We start from the raw sequence: 13181 nt of genomic DNA on the forward strand, positions 1-13181 counted from the left end.
GGGGTCTAGGCTAGTCTCTATTTCAGAGGCCAGGAGAAGCACAGGTGGGGACAGGCAGAGGAAGGCTCACATTGTCTCATCTCCTGGGGGAGGGGCAGGCTTCTGAGGATTTAGGAAGTGGTTCTAGAAGTGACATTGGGGGAGCATTGATGATGGCCCCCAGCTGTTACTCAGGCCAGGCTCCCTTAGGCCAGCCTCACACAAATTTGGGCAGGCAATCTACCAACCAAGCTCATCCTTGGCCCCAGAGACATTTTCTTACTAAATGTCTTTTGTAATTCCACCTCAAAAAAGAAAATGATCCCAGGCAGGGAAGCCACCCACCTCCGCACCTCACTATTTAGGTATCCCATAGTGGGAGAGCTATGAACTGCCAGCCTCTTGTTTCCTCCCTGCCCCCATCACCCTAGACATAAGCACTTCACTCTGCTGTGTGATATTTTGTTTGCACTCTGACACTCCCTGTAAAGTTTACTTGAGTCAGAGGGCAGAGCTGACCAAAATTAGCCATAGAGGTTTTAAAAGAGCAAGGACATACAGGGAGACACAGGAAGTAGTTGAGAGGGGCTTAGAAGGTTCTCAGCCCTTTTGGATTGAGGAAGGAAAGAGAGAGGAAGTCACTGGTCACTTCTCTGCCACTTCTCTGATCATTCACGTTTTTACCCTGATATCTGACTCCCAAGTGTTTATCGATAAAGAATGATTAGATAAATGCTTCATCTGGCGTCCAGCACAGAGCACAAGATCACAAGGCAGACACTCATGGCCAACTTTGCAGCCATCACACTCACCATTGCAGATGGCTTTTCCCTCCTCCTCCCCCAGGCCCTCCATGAGAGAAACAGTTAATAATGGGACCTCCTGAAGCTTCTGTAAAGCAAAGGACACGGTCAATAAGACAAAACAGAAGACTACAGAATTGGAAAAGATCTTCACCAATCCCACATCAGACAGAGGTCTGATCTTCAAAATATACAAAAAACTCAAGAAATTGGTCATCAAAAGAAAAAATAATCCAATAAAAAAAAATGAAGTACAGACCTAAACAGAGAACTCTCAACAAAGGAATTTAAAATGGCTGAAAGACACTTAAGAAAATGTTCAACGTCCTTAGCCATCAGAGAAATAAAAATCAAGACAACTCTGAGATTCCATCTTACACCTGAAAGAATGGCTAAGATCAAAAACACTGATGACAACTTATGCTGGATAGGATGTGGGGTAAAAAGAACACTCCTGCTTTGCTGGTGGGAATGCAAGCTGGTAAGACCCCTTTGGATGTCAGTGTGGCGATTTCTCAGAAAATTAGGAAACAACCTTCCTCAAGACCCAGTAATACCACTTTTGGGTATATATCCAAAGGATGCTCAATCGTACCACAAGGACATGTGCTCAACTATGTTCATAGCAGCATTGTTTGTCATAGCCAGAACCTGGAAACAACCTAAATGCCCCTTGACCGAAGAATGGATAAGGAAAATGTGGTACATTTACACAGTGTAGTACTACACAGCAGAAAAAAAATATCTTGAAATTTACGGGCAAATGGATGGATCTAGAAAACATCATATTGAATGAGGTAACCCAGACCCAGAAAGACAAATATCATATGTACTCACTCATAAATGGCTTTTAGACATAAAACAAAACAAAACAAAACAAAAAACCAGCCTACAATTCACAATCCCAGCAAACCTAGGCAATAATAAGGACCCTAAGAGAGACATACATGAGAAACAGAAAAAGACAAAATATCCTGCCCTGAGTAAACTGAAAGCATGGGGACCATGGGAGAGAAGAGAAGAGGAGAGAATGGGAAGGGAGGGGAGCATAGAAAAATATAAAGCTCAATGAAGACAACAAAAAAATGAAGGTTTTAATTTTAACGTGGTAAAGTTACATATAACAAAACAAGTTTCAAGCAAGAATTATAGGTACATTATTTAGTCCATTTACATTTGACAAATTAAGGAAAATACTCTTTCATTAATCTTATTTTTGTGAATCTAAAGTTTTATATCTAATTTATTTTTTATAATTATAACTATTTTTCTTCAACTCCATCAAAGGCTCCAGAAGAATATAATATTACCTAAGTAAACAGGAAGTGCATTGCAAGCAACTTCTAAAACTCTAGAACTGACAGTGACATATTGCTTCCTGGACAGTCACCCACAGTTCTTTTGTAACATTGGGGCACCCATCTTTAGCCTACAGGCCTGTAGTATCTGGCAGACTTTTCCATGAAGCAGGAAATTTTAAAGATAGTTCTGCCTATATCAGCAGTTTGTCAGTCACTTTCTTCTGTGTCCTGCAGAATGTTTGGCAGACTTTTTCATGAAGCAAGAACCCTGAAGGACTGTCTTACCTTCTTTAGGCAACTTTCGCAGTCATTTTTCTGTGGGTCCTGCATGTCCAGTTTATATAGCACAACATCAAGCAGTCCAGACAAGAGCAGTTTCTTGCCCAAATGGCTAACAAACTCTATGAGGAGTCTCTTCAATGTCCATTATCCTCTTGAAGTAATTGGTGCTGCCAGAAGCAGATATGCCTTGTTGTTGAGGAAAATCTAAGTTTTAAAAACATTTAAATACCATATTCTGTAAGTCTTTGAAAGGTTTGAAGAATACCTATCCATCTGATATACATCTCTGTACATCTACAAAACCTAATTAACATGACAACAAACTTGACTTTTATAGACAACTATTTATTAACCTGTATTTCTCAATATACACTACATTTTTAAATGAGCTGCATAAATACAATATCTTAATCAAGAGTATAAATATATATAACAAAATTGAATTAAATATTTATCAATAAACCAAGATCCATACCAATGCAAAGTATTCATCTCTATATTCTATCCTCCTTTAAATGTAAATGAATACTTATAAACAGTATTTGGGAATTTGGGTGTAGTTCTCTCTAAACTGCTTCCTGCTGTTTGTTGGGCAAAGTGTTTGTGGAGACCTTTCAGAGGTCTTGGTCCATCAAATCATGTTAGTCTAGAAGGAATCCACTGGTCCTCACCCTCTGTGGAAACAAAAGTAGAGCTTCTTTTCCAACATATCCTTAGACCCAAATTTTGAAGTCAAGATACCTTTTAAGTGTATATGTTGGTTTAGCTTAGCAGCCTGTACAATACTTAGCTGTACTTAGTTCATTCACATTCACAGTCAAAGAGTTAAAAGAAAACACAATAGCATACATAATCCAGATTCACAATGTATATTCCATCTTTACCTGGCTTATTTTCTTACTCTATTACTTTTTCTACAAGTTCAATATTTATTATCTTTACTCCTTTAATCTATGACTGTACTCTTTTATATTATAACTGTCTATACTCTTTTCCTCTCTCTCCCAGGCCTACATACAATTTTAAACACACTATGACCCATTTAGAGGTTTATTTCTATCTGAATCTTTATTGCATCTATCTGTAATCATTTTCTGACCAGGAGTGCTTTTAAAATGGTTAGCAGCTTGGTTGCAACAGTCCTGGATGCTGACTCCACCTCTCTCAGCCTTTTAATATGGTGGAGCTACCTTTACCGCCAGCTCTGGGACCACCAGATGGGAGTTGTGCTTACACCTCAACTCTGGGAAGCACCATGCAGCACATAAACCCCTTTTATCTGAGTAAAAGCTAAGTCTGCCATGCAGCACCTGTACAGCCTAGAAATATCTCTGTGTATGGTGGTGGGAATCTGCCTTACTCTCTTGTCTGTGCATGCCTAGCAGCCCTGATCCAACTGTTTTACCAGGCATGGGGACTGAGCAGCTGACATGCTCTCAGCTATTTTCCTCCTGACCCCAAGTGGATATACAAATACCTGGACCCAAATTGTGTGGCTGGTCATGTGGGTTAGCTCCACATTGACACATCCTTTTGTAGGCGGAGGATGTTTGTTTGTTTCCTGGTCACTCAGACCCAAAATAATCACACAGAAACATTAATTAAAACACTGTTTGGCCAATAGCTTAGACTTCTTATTAAGTAACTCTTACATCTCATATTAACCCATTTCTATTATTCTGTGTATTGCTATACAGTTCTGGCTTCTGTCTCCTTTGGCAGCTACATGGCATTTCCCTGACTCTGCCTACTCTCTCTCTGTATCTCTCCCAGCCTGGCTATACTCTGCCCTGCTATAGGCCAAAGCAGCTTTTTTATTAACCAATGGTAATAAAACATCATCACAGAATACAGAGGGGAATCCAACATCAGTCTGGCATTAGACTAATGGATAATGGAAGCAGTTCAATATGGGACAGGAAAGGTAACTCTTTGCCATTGAGAAATGCCTTACGGGGCCTCTTGCAGGCTTCCATGTCAAATTTGGTTCAATCATTCCCTATCAGCATTGGGGAAACTCCTCCACAGAACAATTAAAATACTTAATGCCTATTGTTAAAAGCCACACTGTTCTGGTTGACATAACAGTTCATTAGACAAAACAAAAATTTCAGGAAAGACCATAAGACAAGTATTTTGGCAAACTGCTATAAATGACCAGAGACCAAAGATAAAACTACAAATAAAAGGTATTGAAGTTGAAGGCTTGGTAGACACTGATACAGATGTAACAATAATTTTACCAAAATCTTGGCATCCAGATTGGCCTCTCCGGGAGGTAAATATTTAGCTTCTAAGGATTGTTTCGCAGGTAAAACAAAGTACAAGGTGGATTGAATATATAGGGATAGAAGGACAAATGGGTAAATTAAAGCCATCTATGGCTAACACAGCAATAAATTTATGGGGATGTGATTTGTACATAGTGGAAAGCCCAGATTAACATTCCTCCAATCTCAGAAACAAACCATAAAATAAAGAATGCTTCTGAGACAAATATTAAAAGGTATTATCAAAAACAGTCCCAGACTGTTCTGGTTGTACATAAACAGGGCTCAACAGCTGTTGATCTTTCAAAGGTACCTGCTGTGGGCCACAGGATTATACAGTGAGATCTCCGTTGACAAAATCACAAGGCAGACCTACTGGGATCATCACACATTCTGATGGAGGAAACCTGATTTGCAGAGCTTTGGGGATACCTGCCTTTTGAATAGTCACTGTCACTTCTGTAAAACCCTTGGGAAGCCGTGGCACTCCCTTTTCCATAGTGGGATTTGACTCCAAAATCCAAGCAGTATTTTAATCAATTATTGGGCATACCTCCCTCATGTACTGCTATACTGGATGGCCTCCTCCCACACTGTGGGGTCCTGGTGTGAAAGTATTCACACAGTCTAAAAACCTTTGTTTTCACAGTTAAAGCCATGCCCATTCCCTGCTATAAACTTAGAAACAAGCTCCCCACAATTATCTTTCATGGCAGAACATCCAGTCCGGAGAGAAGTCTTGCAAATCAAAGAACAGGGACTAAGAAGGAGGACTGGGCTCCCTGATTGTTCTAACAACTGTCTTAGGAGAGCACAACTCGCTGGCCCTGCTCTTCCCTAACAAGCTATTAATATTCTGTATTTACCTTTACCTCGGTTTCATACAAGATCCTAGTAATTAACTGTTTGTGCCTTTACCCCTGGAGATATAAGAAAAAGCTCTGGATCACTTAACCAGTCCCAGAGAAAGTATTTCTTGCTTACCTGGGCATCAGCAGGTATGAGCGTCCACTGCTTAGCCCAAGGCTAGAAGCGGCAGCCTCTGGATTTTACACTATATAATCATAGCTTTTCCTTTGATCTAGGGCTAAGATGTTTTCTTTAACCAGTTAACATTTGACGAAAATGTTAATGCGAATCAAGCACCATCCATTTTCCTCCCATAGCTTACGCTGGTTGCCATGGTTATTACAATGCTGTGTTCCCAGCCACTGCAGAGCGAAACAAGACAGTGCTTGGAGAGTGTATAGTATTGCCACGTTTTCATCCCTTTTTTCTACATTTACTAATTACAAACTTCTAGCTTAACTAGTCACACTTAAGAAATGTAGTTAGTACGCGAAAACATTTTTTCTCTCCTAAGAATTCAATACTGACTTAAAGCTCCTTCCTTAACTAATCCTCCCAGTATCTCCTGGCAAGTCTCACAGCTGTGCATTCTCTGAGACATAAGTAAGTTAATAGGTGCCCACTTTGTCAGACTTATCTGTCTTCACAGCCCTGTGGAAAACACGCCTGCTATCCTTGCTATTGCCAGAGAATTGCTAATTGTGTCTGTGTGTATATAAACTGGAAGACTTCTGGGAATGGGAAATCCTTTGTAGGAATAAAGAGACATGAGAAGAAGGCATGTGTGAGCTGATTTGTTCATCCTGTTCCCTTTAGCCATCCCCCCTTGCTGTAGGCATTCTGTCTGAGCACGGAAGGGGCACTGAGGGGGCACTCAGAGGCCCAATAGGTACCAGAAGCCCTATCTTTAAAATGGCTGACAAACCTGTCTGGGTGGAACAATGGCCTTTGACATCAGAAATTATAGGTGTTAGAACAACTAGGACAGGAGCAGCTAAACATGCTAAGCATATTGAGGAATCAACTAGTCCTGGGAATTCTCCTATATTTGTCATTAAAAAGAAATCTGGAAAATGGAGAATGTTAATAGATTTAAGAGCCATAAATAAGATGATTCAGCCAATGGGCTCTTTACAGCCTGGGATTCCCTTGCCTTCTCTAGAATGGTTTAAAAGACTGCTTTTTTACTATACCTTTACAGGAACAGTATAGAGGAAAACCTGCTTAATCCCCCAGCCTGTTACAAGTTTTCAGTGGAAAATTCTTCCACAAGGATTCTTAAACAGCCCTACCATGGGTCAATATTTTATATGACCACCATCAGTAAGAATTTGTAAAAAGTTTCCTCAATCTATAATTTACCACTATATGGATAATATCTTAGTAGGTAATTCAGACTCAGATGCCTTAGAAAAATGTTTGAAGAGGTAAAGAAAATTTTGCCGTGTTGGGGATTGCAAATTGCACCTGAAAAAATACAAAGAGGAGATTCTATTAATTACTTAGGATTTAAGATAGGCTTTTAAAATTCAACCACAGAGAATACAAATCAGGAGAGATCAATTACAAACTCAGTGATTTTCAAAAACTGCTATGAGATATTAACTGGCTAAGGCCCACAATTGGATTGTCAACTCAAGAACTAAATAATTTATTTCAAACCTTACAATGTGATAAGGACTTAAATAGTCCAAAAAATATTATGATCTGAGACTGAGAGAGACTTGGCTCTGGATAGAAAAGAAATTACAAGATGCACAAGTGGATCATTTGCACCCAGAGCTTGATTAAATTCTGGTTATTTTACCTTTTATGCATCCTCCCATGGGAATTCTTATGCAGAGAGCAGATAATATTTTAGAATGGATATTTCTGGCACACAAACAGAGCAACAAAATAAGACTCTGTAGAAAAGGTTTCTGACCAGACAATAGTGGCACACATCATTAATCCCAGCACTCGGGAGGCAGAGGCAGGCAGATCTCTGTGAGTTCAAGGCCAGCCTGGTCTACAGAGCTAGTTCCAGGACAGCTAGAGCTGTTATACAGAGAAACCCTGTCTCAAATATATATATGTGTGTGTGTGTGTGTGTGTGTGTGTGAAGGATGAAAGAAAAGGTTTCTGAATTGATTCTGAAAGGAAAATTAACACTTTATCAATGAGCAGGAATAGACCCAAAAGAAATTGTGGTGACTTTTACTAAAGCTGAAATTGCCTCATTATGGACAGAAAATGAACATTGGCAAAGAGCTTGCAGCAATTTTTTGGTAGAGATTAGCAACAAATATTTCAAAAGCAAGAGACTTCTGTTTATAAAGAGAACTAACTGGATCCTTCCTCACATTGTATGGGAATACCATTTCTGGAGGCCTTACATTCAGTATGATGCAAACAAATCAGGAAAGGCAGGGTGTAAGGAAATTTAAGTAAATTGACACAAAGCTCTTATGATGCTGTTCAAAAGTCAGAATTACATGCTATTCTCATGGTATTATTATATTTTCCACAAACTCTTAATATAGTATCTGACTCTCAATATAAAGAGTTGTTTTACATGTTGAAACACTGAACTTATTCCAGATTATTCAGAACTAACTTTTTTTATTTTTTTCAACTACAAGAAATAATCAGAAATAAAAATTATTTCTTGTATATAGCACACATCAGATCCCATACAGGGCTACCAGGCCTTTTAGCACAAGGTAATAATGAAATTGATCAGCTACATGTAGGAAATGTTCTAGAAGTCTCAGATTTCATATGAAATACCATGTTAACAGCAAAGACTTGAAGAAATATTTTTCTATCACTTGGCAACAAGCCAAGGAAATTATAAAGAAATGCCCTGCTTGTTCTTTGTATAACCAACTTCATTACCTGCAGGAAGTATTGCAAAAGGCACTCAAAGAAATGAAATTTGAAAAATGGATATGTTTCATTTTGCAGAGCTTATAAAAGTAAAGTATGTGCACCATACTGTAGTTACATATTCAAGAATTCAGTGAGCAACTGCTTTGAGTTCTGAAAGGGCTGATTCTGTAATTACACATTTATTAGACGTTATGGCCATTGTGGGAATACATGTACAAATTAAGACTAACAGTGCTCCAGCATGTGTCCAAAATCTCTGTCTCATGTCACAAGAGTCACCTGGTATGGAACAGAAGAAAATCCAAAATTAAGGGACTATTCTATATATCATACTCTCTTAATCCTTTGGTTTTATTTTGACTCTTTAAAACTTTTCTTAAGTTATAAATATTATTTCAAAGTTTATAAAATTAAGATTTGTATACACACACACATACTCCCACACACATATTTTCTATTGTGATATTAATGGTCAAACAGAACACTAATTCTAAAAATAGGCTCCATCTAGCTTCCTGTACATGATTTCTGGCTTGAGTCTGAAGCAGGTAGCTAGGAATTAAGTTCGTGTACCCTGGATATATTTAACAAATTGTCATCCTTTAACCTCTTCAAGATCTTGTTGCATATGACATTTTAAAATGTTTACATTTTCTGCAGTGAACTCTGACCACTCCTTTGAAGTCTCCAAAAAGATGACAGGACCCAACAACAATTCCACCTGGACTGTGGTGATGCTATCAAGTTAACAAACACCACCCAAAGATCAGACTGCAAAGCTGCTAGGTGAGAGGGTCCAGCCTCACAGACTGGACTTTCCCATTGTCCAGAAACTGGACAACAAATGCTACAGCCAGTTTTCTGACTAGATAGATAATTCACCATTATCTCAATTTCTCAGGGTCTTCTAAAGGGGCTGTTACCCCCAGACAACAGGAAGTAATTTTAAGATCACAGCACCCACATTCCCAAGAGGTGTAATGGGTGTTTTTTTGGTCATTGGAAGGATTATGGATGTCAGCCATCACTTAGGGGGGTTGCAACTTGTTACTGGTCATGGTCACAGAAAAACTGAGCAAAGGAGATAGCTGGCTCCCAAGTTTTTATCAATCAAGAATAATTCGATAAATGCTTCATTATTCCAGCCACACAGGCTCTTGCACCAGTATGGCTTACCCCAGGACCTTTGCACTTGCTTCCTGCTTCCTGGTCTACTGCCACCAAGGTACCCATGCTCCTTGTTTCTTCCCTCAAGCATTGCTTCAGGATCACCTTCTCATCCAGACCCTCCTGAAGCATCTCACCTGAAGTTACAGCCTGACTCTTGGTCTCCTGAGACCACCAAGCAACTTCTCTAACCCCCTTGGGGTTTGTTTTGTTTTGTTTTGTTTTGTTTTTAAAGAGGGTGTCTCTGTGTGGTCCTGGATGATCTGGAACTTACTACGTAGACCAAGCTGGCCTCAAACTCGGAGATCCACTTGCCTCTGTCTCCTAGGTGCTGGGATTAAAGGCGTGTCCCACCACCTCCCAGCACCCCCTTGTTTTTATTGAAGCAAGTGTCACTATGTAGTTAGGGCTAGCTTGGAACTTGCCATCTTCCTGCCTGAGCCTCTCAAGTCTGGGATTACAGGTGTACATCACACCTGACTTCCACTGCCCACTTCCACACATTCACAGGAGCTTCAACCTGGTGGGGGCATGCACAAAGTCCTGAGTTCCATCCTCAGCTCTGCAAAAGTAAAAAATAATTATGTAAGGGCTGGAGAGATGGCTCAGCAGTTAAGAACATTGTCTGTTCTTCCACAGGACCAGGGTTCAATTCCCAGGACGCACATGGCTCACACCATCTATAACTTCAGACTTAAGGGATCTAACACGATCTCCTGGCCTTGTAGGCATTGCACACACCTGGTACATAGATATGCATGCAGGCAAAACACCCGTACACATAAAAAATAGTTTAAAAATAGCTGGGCAATGGTGGCGAATGTCTTTAATCCCAGCACTCAGGAGTAGAAGCAGGGAGGTCTCTGTGAGCTCAAGGCCAACATGGCCTACAGAATGAGTTCCAGGACAGGAGAGCAATTACACAGAGAAACCCTATTTCAAATAAACCAAAACCAAAAAACAGACAAAGTTTAAAATGATTAATAAACAAAATTTTATTTATAAATAGTCCTGGAGCCTGCATATTGTTCCAAATACTTATCTAAAAAATAATACTATGGACTAGAGAGGACTTGGTGGTGCACTTGCTGATCACGCAGAGGACCTGGGTTTAGCTCCCAACACTCACATGTTGGTTAATAACCATCCATAACTACAGTTCCAGAGGATCTGATGCCATCTTCTGATCCACCTTTGGCACACGTGTGGTACACAGACAAACACGCAGGCAAACATACGTATAAATAAAAAGAAGTATTTAAAATAACAAAGGCTGCGACACAAGCCAATCATCAGCCTCATAGCCTACTCACTTGCTTAGCCCCACAAGAGAGCAGGAGGCAGGAGCTATGGTTATTACCTGTCTGAGGCAATCAGCTCTCAGAGATGGCAATGCACTTGCCCACAGTCACACAGCTGGTTAGCTCAAAGGCAAAGCTAGAGCGCAGATAGGTCCTGAGCAGGAAGCATAGAAATACTACTTCTATGTGAGGAGGACCAGACTTTGAGGCCAAGAGGACCCCAGGTGCTGTGTCCACTCATTTCCTGTAGCCTCTAGGCCCCTGCCAGGACCAGTGCGTGAGCATTAGAAGTCGCTTCCCGCTCCCTGATGGGAAAGGTTCTGCTACCAAGGATCGCTTCCCCGAATCCCTAAAGTGATAAAAGAGGAAATGAGAGAAGAAAGGAGAAATGATTTATGTCAGTCCAAAACCGGGGTAGGTGATTCTCAGAACCACAGCAGAGTCCTGGGGTCAGCCTGGAGGCGCTGGGAGCCATGAGCTAAGGCAGCCCAACTGACTGGAGATGGGCCAGGGGTCTTGTTTGTTGCTGCTGCTGCTGCTGGTGGGGTGTGTGTGTGTGTGTGTGTGTGTGTGTGTGTGTGTGTGTGTGTTACAGGTCAAATCGCAGGGAAGTCTGTGGACAATTTGTGGAGGGAGAAGAGACAGAGGTGGAGAAGAGAGGTTGTTCCTGCTGCTCCACCCCACCCCTCACCCAGCTGCCCTACCACATGAGGTGCTCTGTTACCCTGCCAGGAGGAAAGGGCCTGCCCAGGCTGAGCATGGAAATGCTAGAAAAAGTGGCTGCCTGCTAAGTCCCATATGCAAATTTAGCTGCAGAAAAGGGAATCGAGAGCCTTGTCAGATGGCACCCACCAGCTGTCTCTGCAGGTCACACAGTCATGGGTCAGGACGTCACCAGGCTCTGCTGAAAAGCAACACCATTCTTTTTTTTTTTTTTTTTTTTCTAGACAGTGTTTCTCTGTGTAGCCTTGGCTGTCCTGGAACTCACAGATCTGCCTGTCTCTGCCTCTGCTTCCTTGCTTCAGTTAGGGGCCTGTGCCACTACCTCCCAGGGTGGCATCCCTTCTTTTTAAACAGAAAGAAACAACAGAATGGGAGCAGGCCCTGATGTCCCGAGGATCACCACTGCCTAAAATATCTACTTTAGTTACATGCAAAGCTGCACATACTGGGTTACAAAGTAAAATCTGTTCTTTATTGTGTGGCTTGGAGCTTAAGAAAACAAATTTAGTTTGGAAAATTTGGATGTAAAATATCTAAAAGAGAAAACACAAATAGCCCAGAAATGGCTCCTTGGGATGGAAAGAAGGTGTCAAGCCAATGGACTTCACAGAATTCTGTACAGTTTTGTTTTTAACAATGAGCATACATTGCTTTTGCAGGGAAGGAAGCCTGTTTTTAAGGATTCTGTACGAAAGATTATCTGGCTTCCATCCCTGGGAAGGACTGTATGAGGAGCTGCTGTGAGAAAGGTTGTGCCCCCCTTGCCAGCACCACCCCCAGGGACTGCACAGCCCTGGCTTTTCCTCTATGTCCTCTGCTCCCTTCTCTAGGGATCAGTCTGAGAAAATCCTCCTTCATTCTCAAAACCAGACCCAGTCCCCTGAAGTGCCACCAGGGTCCCAGCCAGCCTTGCCCACCCTCCAGAGCAAAGTGGTAGAATCCTAGAGTAGACCTCCCAGCCTACAGTCAGCTCAGCACCAGGGCAACTGTCATCCCCACAGCAGTGCCCACGAGTGTCACATGTGGGCTGTCGGGTTTTGTCTTCTCTGGTTATTTTGCTTTTGGTTTGTTTGTTGTTTTTGAGACATGGTCTCATGAAGCCTAGGCTACCCTCAAACTGCATATGTTGCTGAGGATAAAGTTGACCTCCTCATCCTCCTACCTTCACCTCCTGAGTGTTGCAATGACATTCCACGCCACACCTGGTGCCACTGGGGACTCAACTGGGCTTTGTGCACGCAAGACAAATGCTCTCCCAGGTGAGCTCCAGTCCCAGCCATGCTTTTTTTTTTTTTATACTATGTTCATAGCAGCATTGTTTGTAATAGCCAGAACCTGGAAACAACCTAGATGCCCTTCAATTGAAGAATGGATGAAGAAAGTATGGAATATATACATATTAGAGTACTACTCAGCAGTAAAAAACAAGGACTTCTTGAATTTTGCATGCAAATGGATGGAAATAGAAGACACTATCCTGAGTGAGGTAAGCCAGACCCAAAAAGAGGAACATGGGATGTACTCACTCATATTTGGTTTCTAGCCATAAATAAAGGACATTGAGCCTATAATTCGTGATCCTAGAGAAGCTAAATAAGAAGGTGAACCCAAAGAAAAACATATAGGCACCCTCCT

The sequence above is a fragment of the Alexandromys fortis genome, unplaced genomic scaffold (genome assembly GCF_014885135.2).
Source record: "Alexandromys fortis isolate MF-2015 unplaced genomic scaffold, M_Fortis_MF-2015_v1.1 scaffold_29, whole genome shotgun sequence".
Lineage (NCBI taxonomy): Eukaryota > Metazoa > Chordata > Mammalia > Rodentia > Cricetidae > Alexandromys > Alexandromys fortis.